Genomic DNA, 9,890 nt, shown 5'->3' with positions numbered 1-9,890 from the left:
ACTAAAAAGTATGGAAAAAGCTGGGATAGAGGGCGAGTTCTTGAAAGGTATAGAGGCAATATATTTGAACCAATCCGCCAAATTGATTATAAATAACAACTTTACAAACACATTTAGAATCGGAAAAGGGACAAGACAGGGATGCCCCCTCTCCCCGCTTCTGTTTATTATGGTATTAGAGGTGATTGCGAATAAAATAAGAACAATACCAGAGATTCAAGGGATTAAAGTAGGAATAAAAGAATATAAACTAAAAGCCTATGCAGATGATCTGATGCTATCCTTGGAAGAGCCGCAAAAAAGTATTAGCAAAGCGCTGGAAGTATTGGAAGAATATGGCAAACTATCCGGCTTTAAATTGAATAAATCAAAGACAAAAATGATGATTAAGAATCTGGGAAAAGACGAAAGAGAAAAATTAGAGACAAAACATGGAATTAAGGTGACCAAAAAAAATAAAATATCTAGGAATATGGCTTACACCAAAAAACATAAACCTAATTCAAGACAATTATTTAACAACGTGGAAAGAAATAAAAAAAGATCTAGACGTCTGGAACAGAGTTAAACTTTCATGGATAGGTAGGATGGAGGCAATAAAAATGAATGTACTCCCAAGAATGTTGTTCCTGTTTCAAAACATACCAGTTATTAGAGGTTCCAAAATATTTAAAGATTGGCAGAAAACTCTTTCGAAATTTATAAGGCAAGGGAAAAGGCCAAGAATTAGATTCAAATTACTTACAGATCGAAAAGAAAGAGGGGGTTTCTCGGTCCCGAATTTAAAATTATATTTTGAGGCCGCCTGCCTTTGTTGGGTTAAAGATTGGATAACTTTGGAAAACACTGACCTATTAGATTTGGAAGGATTCAACAATAGGTTCGGCTGGCACGCCAACTTATGGTCAAACAAAGAAAAGGTACACAAAGGGTTTTCAAGCCATATTATTAGAGGACCATTATATGAAGTTTGAGAGAAAAACAAAAAAATTCTAGAATGGAAAACACCGTGGTGGTTGTCACCAACAGATATCCTAATAATTAAAAAAACAAATATGGAAGGGCAAAGATTGACTTACGAGGACCTACTGATAAGATCTGAAGGCGGCTGGATATTAAGACCATATGAAGATCTGAAAGGAAAACTAACAGGCTGGCTACAATATCATCAAATAAATGCAAGATGGACGGAAGATAAAAAAGTAGGAATAAATGAAAAGAAATCCAAATTTCAAATAGAAATAATTGAAAGCAAAATTAAGTTACTATCTAAAATGTATGACATATTATTGGAATGGGACACTAAAGATGAGGAAGTTAAGGATGTTATGATAAAATGGGCGATGGACCTGGGATATAATATAGAATATGAAAAATGGTCAAAATTATGGAATAATGGGATAAAATTTACGGCGAGTGTTGCAATTAGAGAAAATTTAGAAAAGATGATATATAGGTGGTATATAACGCCAGTAAAATTAGGAAAGATGTACAAAACAGGAAACAAGGCCTGCTGGAAATGTAGAATAAAAGAGGGTAACTTCCTTCATATGTGGTGGACGTATGAGGAAGTGAAGAAATTTTGGGACTTAATTTATAATGAGTTAAAAAAATATATTTAAATACACCTTTCCTAAAAGACCAGAAGCCTTTCTATTAGGAATTATTGGGGATGAAATCAGAAAAGAAGACAAAACCTTGTTTCAATATTCGACAGCAGCGGCCAGAATACTAATTGCACAAAATTGGAAAAGTACAAATATCCCAACAGTGAGGGAGTGGCAATCTAAATTATTTGAATTTGTTGAATTAGCAAAAATGACACAAAAAATTAGAAACCAAAAAAATACAAAGTTTATTGGCGACTGGAATAAATTTATGGCATATATAGAAGGAAATCATAGAAACTTAACAACTATAGCAGGTCTGTTATAAAACTGACGATGTACAATCCAGTAACAATACCAGCTGCAGAAAACGGAGTTTTTTAATTAAGAAAACCGAATCCAGCAGGGAAGGAAGTCAGCTTGTATGTTCGAAATGGTTTTTGTCATGCATATCTGTTTTTCTGTCTTTTTTGTTTTGTCTTTTCTTTATTTTTGGTGCCTTTTTAATTTTTTCGCTCTCTATGTATGGGTTTTGATATTTTTGTTGGTTGTAAAGGAAATTCAATAAAAAAGAATTTAAAAAAAATAAAATAAAATAAAGTGGCCTGATACATTTACTTCCCACCCCCACGCACACAGAAAAGAGAATGGAACCAGCGAGTACAAGACCCCAGGGAAAGGGCAGAATCATAGAATCACAAATTGTAGAGTTGGCAATGAGCCCAAGGGTTGTCTATATCCAACCCTCTGCAATGCAAGGGAGGGGTTGGAGCTGGGTTGGTTGCAAGGCAAGAGAGTATGGCCGATTTTGTAAGTCGCCGCCTTTGTCAAGGATAAAGCAACTAAGCATTTTAATTAGTAAATAAAAAACAAAGCAGCAGCAGGAAACCCTCGTCCACCATCAGTTTTGGGTGTGCTAAGATGAAGTCCAAGGTGCATGCCATAAACTCCAAAAATTTGCAAAAGCCCAAAGCATGAGGGGGGAGGTTTAACACACAAAAACAGCTAATAAGCTTAGTGCTTACACCAAGGAAAGGAAAGAATTTCAGAGCAACTTTGGCTGGGGGGAATCCTATTAAAGCATTCCCCTTTTCCTAACTGTACAGCAGTGGTAGACCACAGTCCCTCCCGAGGAGCAAAGGCCAGTTCTTGGCAGAGCACTGGTGTAAATGCTACCTTTGCATGTTTTTGGCTAGTTTCTAGGCATGCGCTCTCTCTCTCTCTCTCTCACACACACACACACACACACTTCTCCATCCAAGCAAGCAAGCAAAAGTCAGTATCAGAGATGCATCTCAGTCTGCCCAAAACACTCAAGGAAGGTGTGGAGCAAGGAAGGTGAGGGGTGTGGCCTGCGGAAACTCCCAAAGGGCAAATAGGGACACTTGGAGGGATGTTTTCTGGCCTACCCACCCGGGCCTGAGGTTCCCTACCCTTGCTGGACAATGGGGAACAAGAGAGACAGCAAGAAATGGACTTGATTTTGGTGGCCTGAGTTCAGGTTTCGCCTCCACCACCGATTCCTCGTGTGACCTCTGGTAAGTCATTTTCTCTTGGTGTAAAATGGGAATACAGTGGTACCTCAGGTTAAGTACTTAATTCATTCCGGAGGTCCATACTTAACCTGAAACTGTTCTTAACCTGAAGCACCACTTTAGCTAATGGGGCCTCCTGCTGTTGCCGCGCCGCCACTACACGATTTCTTTTCTCATCCTGTAGCAAAGTTCTTGACCTGAAGAACTATTTCTGGGTTAGTGGAGTCTGTAACCTGAACCGAGGTACCACTGTAAGGTAATTGGTGCAATATGGGAATAATAAAATTGATGTTTCTACCAGAGGGAGCAGCCTATGACTAGAAAACTGTTCTCCACCTCTGGAGTAGACCATCGTTGGCCATCTGCTTACAATACTCTGGCACATTCCCTGCATTCAGGTCAAACTGGATGTTACACGGAGTTAGTCATTTAAAAAATAATAATACTTCAGGAGGAAGTGCGTGTGTAAAATGTAGAGAGACAAGACCTTCCAAGAGGTAGGGCAGAAGCCAGCAGCGGGTCAGGATGGAGCTGGTGGTGGGTCACCCATTTTCTCTCCCCTCCCCAATGCTGTGTCTCCCCTTTTCCCTTCCTGCAGAAAATCCCCACTGTGTAGCAGTTAGAGTGGGAAAGGCTCAATTTGCATGTGACCTTTTTTATATAGGGGCTGAAAGAGACATCACAGGCTGGACCCCAAACAACCATGGGCTGCCTCTGGCTTAAAGGTAAAGGTAAAGGTACCCTTGCCCATACGGGCCAGTTGTGACCGACTCTGGGGTTGCGCGCCCATCTCACTTAAGAGGCCGGGGGCCAGCGCTGTCAGGAGACACTTCCGGGTCACGTGGCCAGTGTGACGAAGCTGCTCTGGCGAGCCTGCACCAGCGCAGCACACGGAAACGCCGTTTACCTTCCCGCTAGAAAGCAGTACCTATTTATCTACTTGCACTTAAGAGTGCTTTCGAACTGCTAGGTGGGCAGGAACTGGGACTGAACGACGGGAGCTCACCCCGCCGCAGGGATTCGAACCGCCCACCATACAATCGGCAAGTCCTAGGCGCTGAGGTTTTACCCACAGCGCCACCCGCCTCTGGCTTACGGATGAACAATTCCCAACCCCTGCTCTAAACATTAGGCGCCCCCATGCCCCCATCATAAGCTTTTCCTCCCATGGGGGGGGGAGCGCTACCACTTTATTTTTCCCTATTTGGAGAAAAAGTAACTGGGGAATGGAGAGATGAAAGGACAACTGACAAGGGTTAAAGCAGGCATAGGCAAACTCGGCCCTCCAGATGTTTTGGGACTACAATTCCCCTCATCCCTAGCTAACAAGACCAGTGGTCAGGGATGATGGGAATTGTAGTCCCAAAAACATCTGGAGGGCCGAGTTTGCCTATGCCTGGGTTAAAGCATCTCCTCCCCACCAAATCCCCAAGACCTTCCTTCAAAAAAGAGTTACATGAAGCTCTGTGCAACTTGTAGCATGGTGCTTAAAAACTCACAGCCTCAATAATATTATTATTATTACAGTGGTACCTCTAGATACGGAGATCCGTTCCGGAGCCCCGTTCGCATCTAGAAGCAAACGTAACTAGTGACGGCACGTCTGTGCACACGCGCGTCGCTTTCTGCTGCTTCTGTGCATGGGCGTGATGTCATTTTGAGTGTCTGCGCATGCGTAAGCGGCGAAACCCGGAAGTAACGCGCTCCGTTACTTCCAGGTTGCCGCGGAGTGCAACTCGAACGCGCTCAACCCGAAGCGCATTCAACCCGAGGTATGACTTGTTACTTGTTGTAACAAGTAGTAGCAGTAGTAGAAACAACAGGCATAACAGTAGCAGAAAAGAAGGGGAAAGTTGCTGCAGCAGCAGAAGTAAGAAAAGGGTGTGGCAGGAATGGTTATGAAAGTCACCTGGTGACTTACAGGAAAGGGAAGAAGATTCAAGGAAAGTCGAAATCCTGCTGCTCCAAGGGAGATGGTCTCTAGGGGCATTTTCCCGGCTGGCAGTATAAATGGGGGAACAGCCTGCTCAGTCTCTGTCTGGCCCGTAGAAGCCACGGGGGGGGGGGTCACAGAAGCACAGGAGTCATTCTCTCTGACCCTGAAGGAAACGAGAGAAGTTAGGCTGCCTGCTTTCGCCAGGCCTGAAGAGGACAACTCCAAATGCGACGCTGCTGCCCCAAACTGGACTGTGCCAGCTTAACCTAAGGACTTAAGAAAAGCCCCGGTGGATCAGGCCAAAGGAACATCTGGCCCAGCATCCTGTTCTCAGTGGGGCCAGTCAGATGGACATTGTGGCTAGTAGCCACTGATAGCTTTGATCTAACCTGCTTTTAAAACCATGCGAGCTGGTGGCCACCAATGCCCCTTGTGTCCCTGCCTGGGACAGCAGACTGAGTGGGTAAAGCTGCAAGGTACCAGGATGCAAGGTACTCGCTGTTTTGAGGTGCAGAATTGGACATGAGCAAGAAGCCCTTTGCCCTCCACAACCGGGGAATACGTAAGTGGGTATCACTACACTTGGAACGCCACATCCTAAGTTGTCCTTTTGCACTGGGCAGGCAGGTGTGTTTCTGTAGCAGTGTAAGAAGCTCAGATATATAAGCTGATCACCAAACAGCACCTTAAACCTAGGTTACAGTCACCACATATTGGGACGCGGGTGGCACTGTGGTCTAAACCACTGAGCCTCTTGGGCTTGCCAAATGAAAGGCCGGCAGTTCAAATCCCCGCAACTGGGCGAGCACCCATTGCTCTGTCCAAGCTAACCTAGCAGTTCGAAAGCACACCAGTGCAAGTAGATAAATAGGTTCCACTGCGGCAGGAAGGTAAATGGCGTTTCCATGCGCTCTGGTTTCCGTCACAGTGTTCCGTTGCGCCAGAAGCGGTTTAGTCATGCTAGTGGTTTAGTCATGCCACAACCCAAGAGTCACCTTTGACTGGATTTAACTGTCCAGGAAGGGACGTGGGTGGTGCTGTGGGTTAAACCACGGAGCCTAGGATTTGCTGATCAGAAGGTCGGCGGTTTGAATCCCCGCGACGGGGTGAGCTCCCGTTGCTCGGTCCCAGCTCCTGCCCACCTAGCAGTTCGAAAGCACATCAAAGTGCAAGTAGATAAATAGGTACTACTCCGGAGGGAAGGTAAACAGAGTTTCCGTGCGCTGCTCTGGTTCGTCAGAAGCGGCTTAGTGATGCTGGCCACATGACCCGGAAGCTGTACGCCGGCTCCCTTGGCCAATAAAGCAAGATGAGCGCCGCAACCCCAGAGTCGGTGACGACTGGACCACGAAAAGACCTTTACCTTTTAACTGTCCAGGGGTCCTTTACCTATACCTCTTTTTTTTTTTTTTACAGTCAGTACAACAGACTGTCTAGTCACCTTTTTTTTTGCAGTGAAATTGATCATTCTTATTCCTTCTTTCTTTTCTATACCACTTTCTTTTTAAAGGGGGAAAACATCTCAAAGCGGTTTACAACACATTGAAACATTTAAAAAAAAAAGCGACAAGAAATCTCCAGAGATTTCTCTGCATGCCAGCCAGATGGTGCAGATGCCAGGCGCCAAACCTGAAGAAAAAACATCTTCACTTGGTTGCAAAATGTGCCTGATGCCTGGGCCGGTGCCAGGGGTCAGTATTGTGAGACACGTGCCAAAGCCCTCAACCCTGGTAACAACACACACAACGTAACAGGCTGTTTTTGACCATGTAACTTCTATTTCAAACACAATTCAACATATAATATCTCACAAAGTGCAATTCCATAGACCAACACATCATGCAAACAGAACATATCGAAATTAAAGTGCAGTGGATGGTCAGGGGTCCCTGCTGAGCCCCAGAACCCACTCGCTTACTCTTGCTGTGTGTTCGCCTGACTTCTCAAAGCAAGAGCAAGCGAAAGCAGCTGGCTGTACTTGCTACTTCAAGGCAGTGGTGCATATCGCGGCAAGCAGGGGTCACAAGGAGGGGACCCCACTCAGGGTCTCCTTCCGCCCTCCCCCCCCAAAAAAAAATATATATTGAGCAGACACTGTTTAGGCAAACAGTTCCAAAGGAGCAGCAAGAGCAAGTGATGCCTGGGTGGGCGATACATGCATGCTGCAGGAAGGAAAATACTGTATTTTTTGCTCTATAAGACTCACTTTTTCCCTCCTAAAAAGTAAGGGGAAATGTGTGTGCGTCTTATGGAGTGAATGCAGGCTGCGCAGCTATCCCAGAAGCCAGAACAGCAAGAGGGATGTCTGCTTTCACTGCGCAGCGATCCCTCTTGCTGTTCTGGCTTCTGAGATTCAGAATATTTTTTTTCTTGTTTTCCTCCTCCAAAAACTAGGTGCGTCTTGTGGTCTGGTGCGTCTTATAGAGCGAAAAATACGGTAAGTCATACCTCGGGTTGAAGTCGCTTCAGGTTAAGCTTTTTGGGTTGCGCTCCACGGTGACCCAGAAGTAATGGAGCACGTTACTTCCAGGTTTCGCCGTTCGCGCATGCACACTCAAAATGATGCATGGACCCGGGTTGTGTTTGCTTCAGGATGCGAACGGGGCTCCAGAACAGATCCCGTTTGCATCCAGAGGTACCACTGTAAATGTCTGTCAAGAACTGGATGGACACAGAGGGGTGATAGGAGGCACCAGCCGGGGAACTCCCAGGGGAAGAAGACTCGGGGGATTGGTGGTGGGACGACAATGAGTAGTCAAGAGCAGCAGTGTAACTAGCTGCTCGGGTGCCGGGTGCGGTGCACATGTCCTGCAGCCGGGGGCTGGGCGAGCTGCGCATGGGGGCAAGGGGCACTGCGTGGAGCCTCTCTACCACCTCCCCCCAGCTGTAGACACAAGCCCCACACTGCCGTTTCAGGCAGCGCAGAGCCTGCAGGCGCCCAAGCCACTCCCAGGAGAGACGCGTGGTAAGTGCCGGCCCTCGTGGTGTGGCACCCAGTGCCAGCCACGTTTTGTTAGGTTTGTTGACTGAACTAAAAAGTTTTGTGAGCCCATTTTTTTTATAAAAAACCCTCATATTTTTGTCGTTTTGTCACACACACACACACACACCCGTGATGACACCCAGGGCGGTCTGCACCCTCCGCATCCCCCTTCCTCTGCCACTGGTCAAGAGGGAGCAGACTGGGAGGAGGTGGTGTCGGAAGCTGAAGAGGGAACAGGGTTTAGTGAGCAGGAAGAGGCTGTGGCAGAGAGCAGTCCGGAATCCAAGGCAGAAGCAGAGCCTGGAGAGGAGCGGGAGCAAGAAGCAGAGATGACAGGCTGCTGTAGAAGCCAGGGAGTCTCCTGCTGCTGCTGTGACCAGCTCCCTTCCCCCAGTAGAGGGAGGTTGTGCGCAGGCGGAGCCTGAGATAGTGCGGGGGGGGGGGAAAATACCCGACAGAGGAGGAGTCCTAGTGGGCACTGGGAAGGCGGGGACCTTCAGTCCTCACAAATGCTTCATTGGGACAAGACCTCCTCGAAAGAGTTGCACTAAGCACTGGCCTCGGGCAATTTGTTGTTTTTGTTACTGACCTACGCCTGATTCCAGCCCTGACAATGCCACTCCATACAACAGATGTTGGCAATGTGGTGCCCTCCAGATGTTTTGGACTACAACTCCCATCTTGCCCAGCCAGTGCGGCCAGTGGTCAAGAGTGGTGGGCGTTGTAGTCCGTAACATCTGAAAAACAGTAAGTTGGCTACGCCCCTGGTGTCCAGACACACCCAGGGCAGGGCAGAGAAAGCAGACTTCTTTGCTTTCGGGGGGGGGGGTCACTTTTCCAGGCAGCAGTCTAGAGGACGTAAACGGATCTTGCCAAACAAACCAAACCCTTCCAACTGGCCAGGCTGCAGGATCCGGGCTTTCTGCCTGGCAGTTATGGATATGAATGTGTTGCACGAAGCCGGAAGGGGGAGAAAGGGGGAAGAAAAGATACTGCTGTTGAAGCGAGGCATGTTCTTCCTACCTAGAAACTTTGAGAAAAAAGTTCTCTTTCCCTTGCAAGCGAAACTGCAGGCAGAAGTTTTATCACACCTCCACAGGGTTGCACCGAGGCTGAACTGCTGCTCTGAACCCCAGAAAGGGAGGCCAAGGGACCAGAGAAGCAAAGTATACAAAGTAGGGCCACCAGAGGCCGCATAAGGCCGGTTTAGAGCCTAGCCTGGCTCCACCAGTCAGCAGTCCCTTTTGTGAGTTCGGTGACACTGATAGAAAATAAGAGAGGGATAGAAGCCTTATTGGAATGGTTGTTGTTGTTGTTTAGTCGTGTCCGACTCTTCGTGAACCCCTGGACCAGAGCACGCCAGGCACTCCTGTCTTCCACTGCCTCCCGCAGTTTGGTCAAACTCATCTGCAGGGAAGCAAATGGGAGGAAAGAGGAAAAGAGAATGCCACCAACGCACAGATTGGTTCATCTCCCAAAGCCACTCAAAGTTACGCAGACCAGACTTTGTTTCAAAAACTAAATGCGTCAGGTTGCCAATTCCTGAGAAAGTTACAACTTCCCACCACAAAGGGTGAGAATCACTCCTCAAACTTAAGACACGTGGAACCTGGAGCTCCCTAGAAACTTGGGAGGCAGGAGAGTAACTTAGTCTACTACGTTCAGGGGAACCGCCTGAAAGTTGCGCCCTTTTCTATCCTAATATCCTGCGTGTAGAATCTAGAACACCTGAGGAGGGAAGCCCCTCACTCTGCACATGCTCAGGAGGCGCTGCCAGAAAGCTCCCCGGGAGCCCCTCACTCTGCACATGCTCAGAGGGCGGCGGCGGC

Source organism: Podarcis cretensis (genome assembly GCF_951804945.1).
Source record: "Podarcis cretensis genome assembly, chromosome: 11".
Classification (NCBI taxonomy): domain Eukaryota; kingdom Metazoa; phylum Chordata; class Lepidosauria; order Squamata; family Lacertidae; genus Podarcis; species Podarcis cretensis.
This window is presented reverse-complemented; position numbering follows the sequence as displayed.